The sequence below is a fragment of the Pelophylax lessonae genome, assembly GCF_965119305.1.
Source record: "Pelophylax lessonae genome assembly, chromosome: 4".
NCBI classification, from domain to species: domain Eukaryota; kingdom Metazoa; phylum Chordata; class Amphibia; order Anura; family Ranidae; genus Pelophylax; species Pelophylax lessonae.
Window position 1 is genome coordinate 590847141 of NC_138771.1, and position 9950 is coordinate 590857090.

Sequence of the window (9950 nt, forward strand, 5' to 3'; positions counted from 1 at the left end):
AATCCAGGGAATCTCAGGGTCTCCATATGGTCACATTTTGCTGCTTAGAGAAGCGTCACCTGCTGCACATTTTCTGAAATCCTCCACCGTTCGCACAGGGTCTCTCTCTCTCCATGAAGCTTGAGCCTCGTACCTGCACCAGAACATGGACTGGGCACCATCAACTTCGAGGCTGACCACACCCCCTCCCATAGTCCAACCCAATCAAAATGCATGCCTCAGCAGGCTCCGCCTCGGGGATGTTCTGCAGAAGTAGGAGCAAGTGTTCTGATCTTCTGCTCCGCAGATCGAGACAGCTGGCAACCACAGAGGCCCCTTCCCTCTCCACTGTACATACAAAGGAAAGTTAACTGCTAGCCGGAGGGAGATCCCACGGCTCACGGGCACCGCAGAGCTGCCGATTGCCCCCTTCCGCCCCTACTGAATAGTGAACTAACGGCCGAATCTACAGGGGGAGATGCCGGGTCTTAGGGCCCCCCCCCACATTGGCGGAACACCAGGGCCCAGTCGCAAGTGCGACTGCTGCGATCCTGGTAGTTCCGCCACTGGCGCTTCTAATCCTACCAGACAGTCACAGGATACAGCAAGGGAGCGATACTGGGAGCTCCACTGATGCTCTGACCCCCGCCCCCCTCTAAACTGGCTGGGGAATACAAAGGTCTGGGGGCGGGGGTCCCTCTCCGATCACTGCTCTCCCTACAGCCGCTCTGATCGAACATACAGGATGCATGGGGCGGGGATCAGAGCATCAGTGGAGCTCCCAGTCCCGCCCTCTCTCTGCTGGCTTGCGGGTTCAAGCGACAGCTGCTTTGGGCCCCTCAATAAAGAATGGGCCCTGGGCAGTTGCCCCGGTTTGCCCTGCGGTAAAGACGGCCCTGCATAGAAGTTTAGGTAATTGACCATTATGGCAGATGAAACAATTCAGGTATTTGATCATTCCAGCAGATGGAATTTTCCCAAACAGCGCAGCTGCTTACAAATAGCTGCAAAAGTCTTAATAGACGGTTGCTGCATTCATACGCATTTGTCTCCTCCTCCAGCAAGCTTATGGTTGACATAAAAGCAGGTGGTACTGTGTTACCAAACTGTTGGTCCAAATAGCAGTGCCCAAATAGCCAATTATAGATTTCTGAACAGGCATGTTAAGTAGTACTAATGGACTGCCGTAACAACTCAGCTTTCTACATTACTTGGTGAAGTATTCTTACAGGTAGATTACCCATCTACCACCTAACCTCTACACTATTCAACATCTAAACTAAACTATCTCAAACTATAAACCCAGCTTAGTAGTATAACAACAAAAAATATGGGTATACTATTCATATAGTACAAGATCGTAAATATTGTAAGAACTACTTAATATGTGTGTTTCCTCTGTGTACTTCGGTCTCCTCCCACACTCTAAAGACATTCTAGAAGGTTAACTGGCTCTTGTCTACACTGTTCCTAGTGGAAAATTTTATAGAAACTCAAGTAAGTTTATCAAACATGATGACCAAAGGATTGCTGAGAGTCAGATATAACTGACATTTTCCACATTTTTTTATGTTACATCCAAAAACGTAAATGTATTTTATTGGGATTTTATGTGATAGACCAACACAAAGTGGCACATAATTGTGAAGTGGAAGGAAAATGATAAACTTTGTTTTACAAATACTGTAAATATGTGAAAAGTGTGGTGTGCATTTGTATTCAGCCCCCCTGAGTCAATACTTTGTAGAACCACCTTTCACTGCAATTACAGCTGCAGGTCTTTTTAGGGATGTCATTTTCAAAAAAATGTAAAAAATATTGTTATTTTTTTTTTAAATTGTCGCTTTTTTTTTGTTTATAGCCCAAAAAATAAATATCGCACAGGTGATAAAATACCACCAAAAAAAGCTCTGTTTGTGGGAAAAAAAGAATGTCAATTTCATTTGGGTACAGCGTCGCACGACCGCGCAATTGTCCTTTAAAGTCATGCAGTACCGAATCGCAAAATAGGGCCTGGTCCTCCGGGACTTAAGTGGTTAAACTTGCTCCCAGCTGTAATGTAGGATTTTAAGGAGGACCCCATGCCAAACCATTTTTTAAAAAAAGGGTCCCCCAAGCTGTTTTTACCCCAATTTCTTTTAATTTACATTTTCTTTTTTAATTCAGCTCTCAGCAAGGAAGCCTTAACAACCTATTGACTGTGTGCTCGGCGGGCGAACATCCCGCTAAGTGCCGAGAAAGTTCAGGTGTTGAGCGAGTACCTGAATGACCGATTTTGAGTCCAAACTTATGCTTAGCCCATCCCTAGTGGTGCCTGAACACTGTAACCCCTTACAGTTACTCTTGCTGGGCACAGGAACAAGCCCTGCTGTTCAAAATTAGAAACAAAAATTGAAAATACATGTACTTGTAATAAAAGGGGCAGAAATATTGGGCCTTGGGTGTTGGTGGTGCCTGAACACTGTAACCCCTCACAGCTACTATTGCTGGGCTCAGGAACGAGCCCTGCTGTTAAAAATTAGAAACAAAAATTTAAATTACATGTACTTGTAATATAAGGGGCAGAAATATTGGGCCTTGGGTGTTGGTGGTGCCGTAAACCAAACACATTGTTGGAAGCTAGCATAATCAAGATTCGGAAATAGGATAGGCAGCATAGACAGTCTTCAAGGGATCCCAGATCCCTAGCAAATTCAATCAGTTACATCAGCTTTAGGGGCTGATAGCTGCTTATGATCCAGGACATGATATTTTGATAATTGTCAGCCAGTCAACAGAGTCTGTGGAAGCAGCACGGGCCAGTAGCTTGATTGCATATTGAGCAAGTTCTGGCCAGTGGTCCGTCATCAAGACCCAGTAACCCAGTAGATGCGCAGTTGGAAAGGTCTCCAAGTCTGCTCATGCCCCTAGATAATCCTGCACCATATGCTGCTGATGCTGCTGATGGTTGCTTAAACCAGGGTGATGAGGATTAAAGAACTGTTTAAAGGCATCGGTCACCCGGCCCCCTTCTCCATCGCTCCTCTTTTGACCGAAGCCTAAGATACACGTTGTCCAGGAAATAGTAACCTCCGAGTGTCTGGAAAGAGGTTACACAAATTCTTATTCAAGGCGTCCTCAAGATTTTTTATTCTCTGCTCCCTCTGCAAAGGCAGGATGAGCTCTGCAACTTTACCCTTGTGACGTGGATCAAGAAGGCTTGCCAACCAGCAATGATCCCTCTCCTTGATACCATGAATCCTTGGGTCCTTTCACAGACTTTGCAGCATCAGGGAACCCATGCAGCGTAAGTTCGAGGGGGCATGAGATTCTGAGTTCTATGGGTCACTAAGGATGACATTGTCAGTAGCAACCTCTCCCCCACCACGTACAATTCCTGGGGTTTCTGTGGAATGAAAACCATCCCTTGAAGACTGCTGTATGCTATCCTCTACATCCATGCTGCCACAATCCTCCTCCTCCTCTTCCTCCTGTGTGTTTTGTGGCCCCACAGGAATGGTATCTGAATAAAGGGGGACTTGTGAGTACAGTAAATCCTCCCCTTGCTCCCCCTGTTCTGCCTCAAATGCCCCGTCCATGATTCCACAAAGCTTGTGCTCCAGCAGGAAGACTAGAGGGACAGTGTCACTGATGCATGCATCGTTGCGGCTCACCATCCTCCTTAAAATAGTGACAGGACAGTGCATGCATCCTTTATCAGCAGCCACTGGTGTGGCAAAAAAAAGCCAAGCTCCCCTTAGCCTGTCCTTGTGCCATACTTACACAGGTACTCATTGATGGCCCTCTGCTACGTGTGCAGCCACTGCAGCAATGCCAATGTTGAGTTCCACCTGGTGGGCATGTCACAAATGATGCGGTTAATGGGCAGGTTGAATTCCCGTTGAATGTCAGCCAGCTGAGCACTAGCATTGTAGGACCACTGGAAATGACCACTGACATTTCTGGCCTGCCTCAGAAGATCTTGTAAGCCCAGTTACCTGTTCAAGAAACATTGCACCACCAAATTTAGGACATGTACCAGGCATGGAACATAAGTCAAGTGTCCCTGTCGGAGGGCGGAGAGAAGGTTGGTGCCATTGTCTCATACAACCATTCCTGGCTCAAGCTGCCATGGCATCAACCACCTCTGAGCCTACCCCTGTAAAGCTGACAGAATCTCTGCCCCGGTGTGGCTCCTTTCCCCTAGACAGACCAACTGAAGCACTATGTGACATCTTTTAGCCTGACTGCTTGCATAGCCCCTTGAATGCTTAGGGAGTACTGCTGGTTCAGAGGAAAATTCAGCAGAAGAGGCCATAGAAGAAAAAGAAGAGGAGGAAATGGAGCAGACAGATGTGGCAGAATCTCCACCAATGTTTTGGAGGCATAGTGGCAGGACAAGCTCCAGCACTGAACCCTGTTCTGCACCCTTTCCAGATGCCAGAAAAGTTACCCAGTGCACCATGAAGGAAATGTAACGTCCCTGACCATGCCTGCTGGACCATGAGTCAGCAGTAATGTGAACCTTCCTGCTGACCGCTCTGTCCAACGAGGCCAAAACATTGCCTTCCATATGATGGCAGAGAGCTGGAATGGCCTTACGTGAAAAGAAATGTATTTTTGGAACCTGCCACTGTGGTGCAGCACATTCTTCAAATTCATAAAATTGGGCAGAGTATACCGGATAAAAAGGCAGCAAAAAAAAAAAGTGCTAGCAATTTGGCCAAGCTAGCATTTAGACAATGAGCATGTGGATGGTTGGGACAGTATTTTTTTTTTATGATTCAGCAACTGGAGTAGCGAAATTTGCCTGGTGTTCAAATCAACAGGTGGTGTACTACTAGCAGAATGGGTGCAAGTACCTATGGCACCCATTGCTATACCATCATCCCTATCAGGGAAGGTTTCTGAGAGGACTTGAGGTATAGTAGGGGTAGAGATGCCAAATGAGGAGCAAGGAGAAGTCTGCATTTTATTATGATGTGGGTCTTTCAGGTGCTGTTGCCAACGAACTGCATGGCAGGTCGTAATATGTCTTGTCAAACATGTGGTGCCCAAGCGGTTGGTGTTTTGGCCACACTTGATCCGCCTCAGAAAGAGATTACAAACAGCAATGTTGCCGTCTGCTGCACATGTGTTGAAAAAAACCCACACCAATGAACTTTTGGAAGTGAGTGGAGAGTTAGCAGTGCCCTGCACCTGTAGAGCTCTGTGGTGTGATGCAAACGTGAACGTTCAGCCCATCACTATTCCCAACCTGTCTTCTGTGTTCTGCTACAGGACACTGAGAGGGGAAACAGTGAGTAATGAGACCTATGTGTGCTGTTAGGTGCCTGGTGTGAGGACTGAGGAGCTGCAATCATAGTTTGGGACTGCAGGACTTGTGTGTGGAATGGCTACTGTGAGCTCAGAGTAAAGTAAGGACTCCAGGGAGGGAGAAGGCTGCAGTTTCATCTAATACTGGCTTTTCTGAGTGGTGATAGGCCCTTTTGTCAATTGTTCAATAACCACCCCATGGCTTTTATTGATGTGCAAAGTTGATGCCTGTGGAAAATTTGCCTTACAACCTTTACTTTTTTCCCTTGGATTATAAATGGATTATAAATACTCTTGTTTGAGAGGGAGAGAGCTCTAATTGGAGAATCAGGGCTCCAGCATTGGCTAATTGTACTTAGACCCACTGGCCAGTTATATGCTGCTTTAAATGGTCTATTGAGTTGTATTATCATAATTGATTGCTCCATTCATTTTTTCCTTGCAGAGCTTTTTTTGTTTATGCCAATTTAAAGCCACAGGTGTGCCAAGGAGGGTGGTGCTTCTTTCCGAGTAGTGCACACTGGTGAAGCGCCTCCCTGAAGGAGCCGCTGGATTTCAGACATATTCCCCCATACAGCTCCCACAGCCAGGCAAAATGAATTTTCCACAGTCTCTCCAATGGCTCAGTAAAACAGTCTAGGGAATTTGTTTTTTAAGGAATATTGTAGAAACAATAAACCTGATTTGGGAATAGGGGTGCATGGGATACCACAACTGAAGAAATACTGCAGAATTGTTTACAAAAAGTTGAGGATGTGTTAAGTCTCTGGCTGCTCCGCTTCACTGTCCTATCCTTCCCTTAGGGTGTGTTGGCTGGTGTGTACTCACTGAGTTCTCTCTTTAAGAAGCTCCCATAGCCCAGAGTAGCTGCTATCTACACCTTTTTTGCTGGACAGGCTGCTTCGGGCTTGGCTAAGGTCTGCAGATAAGCCTTGCTGAGACCTAGACTGGGAGAGTTCCTGAAGCTCTCTCTCTCTTCCTTCCTCTGCCCCCAGCACAGGGGTCCCTCCAGAAAACTCCACTCTGGACTCTGCTCCCAGACTGCCAGGCTTCTGAGTATTTATGGGTTGCTTCCTCACCTTCTGGGCACACCTCCCCAGGGATTGGTGGGAAGCCCATAAATATTTAGGCTGCCAGCTCTGCACTCCCACCCACTATGTTCTGGAACACTATAGAAGGCAGGGGGAAGTAAGAGTCCAGTAGCCAATGAAGCTCTGCACAGCCTCCCTAAAAAATTACCCTTGCTCCTCTGCTTACAAAGGAGTTAAACTAAATTTACCTATACTAGCAACTATAGAAGTACTAAATGGGAACAGGGGACCTGAGGAAACTGTGGGTGAGCGCTACAGTTGACACAGTTCTGACAACATATTTATGCAGCAAAGGAACACTTTTCTAGAGCAGTGGTAGCGATTGAGTATGTTCTTGGCAAGGTGGGCCTTATATAGAAATAAGAGCTAGATACCAGAGGCAGAAACTGCAGCACCAGCCTGTTGGCCTAATGATAATTGAATGATTAGGACATTAGATTGGTAAAAGGTTATTTTATAATGAGACATTCTATGATGAAGACTGGCAGTGTTAGAGGAGACAACGCAGTGGAGGGTAATAAAAGCCTTATTCTTCGTGTTGGTGGTGAAGCTTTTCTAAGCTGATCCCTCATCAATAAAGGGGGAACATGACAGCAAAGACAAAAGCTGTTTTATGGGGTGAAGGAGGGGCAAGAGGAATTGCACACTGTCCTTAGCAAATGTGTTTTTACAACAGAATAAGGTGATAGTATTTCATATTCAGGATGTCTCATCTTTTTCCTCCCTGCTCACAAACAGGACTATCTAGGAAGTTGCATGTCCAGGTACTCCCTACTGACCCTTACCTCTTCTACTGCTATATGTTTCATGCATATCACCTCTATTACTGCCACCGCTACTGCTAGCAAAATGTGTGGCAGCATCAGCAACGACAAGTATTTTTTTTTCAGATTTAACAGTATACTCAGAAACTTACATTTTAGAAGCCTGTTTGAGTTGTGGTACTTTGAAATCTTCATACAGTTCAAATGCCTCTTCGGTAACAACTTGCTACTGGATCTTATTTTTATTTAATGAAGAACAAAAATCCCTTACCAAATGTGGAGTAGTCTGTCAGTAAGTGCTATGATGGAAAGCCTGTGGAGAAGACTTAACGGTGCCATAGTTTCATGACACAGTGTCAGTCACATGTTTTCTCAAAATCTCCCTTGACTATGAAGATGATTGACTCTTGTAGTTGAAAATCTGATATGAATTCTATGAATGAACTGGACTCTTTAAAGCATATGTAGCACCCTCCTCTAGTTAGGCTGCTGGGTTAAATTTTGTTTGTGGCTCTACTGTAGTGAGGGGAGCAGTGATTGATTGTTTTGGTCTGCTCAAGGTGTCCTGAGCTGAGAGATTGATTCCTCCCACCTGCCTCTGAAATTTTTTTCCAGAGTATAGGGAAGGGAGATTCAAATGATCAGTGTGAATATTTATTAGGCTGCAGCCAATCCCACGTTTCCAGAGTATACGGAAGGGAGGGTTTCCGGGTCTCTTGGAGCTGCTGCCCCTGGAAGCAACTTTACTAAGACAAGGAATTGCAGTCTGGGTCTCAGCAGCTGCTGAGCTGAAGGCCTAAATAAGATTACCTAAGGATTACATTTGATGGAGGGCACTGGCTGAAAGTCCTGATCTGGAGAAAGATCTTGTTATCTCCCTCTCCGAGGATCTACCCATGGATGCTGGGTGGCAGACCGCTCCTGGGATACTATGAATAAAGACCTTGCTGTGGACTATTACTTGTGCAAGTGCCAGAAGGGAACTAATTGCTAGAAGTGACTATATGGCCTGCTGCTGTAGGGTCCTACATATACTGGGGAGAAGTTTGTCATCCTATTGTTGCTACTGATTGGTTTAGAGCAGGGGTGTCAAACTCAACTTCATTGAGGGCTGCATCAGCATTAGGATTTCCCTCAAGGGGCCGGTTGTATCTGTAATACAAGAAGTCCAGAGTATCACAACCCCCTTACATCAGATGTTACCCCCTTACCTTGTGTTGCTGCTGGGAAGAAGCTGGGGGCAGAGCTAGGAAGCAGAATGTGCAAGGTCTGGAGGAGGCCTGGAGCTCTACTGTAGCTCTAGGAGAGGTGTGAGTGCCACATGAAATGGCCTGCAGGGCTGGATTCGGCCCGCGAGCCTTGTGTTTGACACATGTGAACCCCACTCCTGTTAGGTTTTTCCCAATAAATAATTAAAAGTCATTCCCAAGACTGAGCGTGAATTGCCAGTTTGGGTGGGCATGTGCTTGTGTGAGTGGCAGCCTCTGTACTACATTGGGAGACGTGGGTGTATACTCAGCGGCCCCTTTGGGGTTAAGCGCTACACATGTCTAAACCTAAACTTTCTTTGCCATATCTATGGAGGAACCCTTTATTTATCTTTATTTCATGGGGGTTGATGGGATTATTAGTTTACAAATGAAAGATGACATTGTTTCTGCTTTCTGTTCAGCTCACAGTAAGTGACAAAGACACTGCTTTTCTGGCAAGATCAACGGATGTTTTTTTGCACTTGCTGAAAATGTTTTTAGCCTGAAAAAGCCACCACATGTAAAGACTGGTAAGCTGCAATATAATACATATTTTAGTTATGGTTTTAGTTATCTTTTAATATTTATGAAAACAGTTATGAAAAACATTGTTCCAGCAGTTGTGCAGGGTATCTTAATATGACTGTGCTGTCCAATAGGAACCAGAGTTAAGCTGGCCATACAGTGCATGGTTCATCTGGCTGAATAAAAAAAAAACTGAATCAATTCTCCCATCCACACATTCGAGGTGGATGGGGGAAACCTTCTCGCTGTGCTATTATATACTGAGAGTAGGAAGAATACCCTGTTGTCTGAATGCACAGATAAGCGCTGCAGCCATTGACTGAAGCTGCTGATTAAGTGGCTTTTATCTGACAGGGTAGTTGAACAGAAGTTGATCAGTAGATAGACTTCTGTTCAACTGCAGTGGCAACACATGGATTGAAATTTGGCTGGTCTCTGCTGAACCAGCCAAATTTAAATCCATCTATGGCCACCATTAGCTCTAACACTCTCAGTAATCAGCATAACACTCCTTCTCTTCTTCTGTAGAATAATGACGTACAGAAGGAACCACCCAGAGACTGCCCCCCCCCCCCCCCATCTTGCTCAAATTTCACCATCAATGACCTATCTGGGGCTGTTAGGCCCTGAGAAGTCCTACAGGCAGTGTTGGACCTAGCATGGTCAACCCAGTGCTATACTGGGCAGTGTAGCTCTGGGGGTTTAGACATATACACTATTAAACTGTACTTGTTGCACCTTCGGTGACATAGTTATTGTTTAAGCTGACTTGAGTAGATAGTAAAGGAGTAGGCCTAGGTACCATCTCTGGTTATTGAACATGAGTGATTCTGTATAATTCTATCCCTAAAAATAAACAGTCTGTTCTATCCACTAACAAGTTCTGTTGCCTATTTTATGGTCAAAAGTCCATAATTTTCTAGCCTTAATATATGAGGTTTCCACTTCAACTGTGCTAGTGTCCATTTTCTTGAGATAGAATTAGTGCTAAACCTTTTGAATTGTGTGAATTTAACTGGGTATGTCAGAGTGGCTGAGGTATCAAC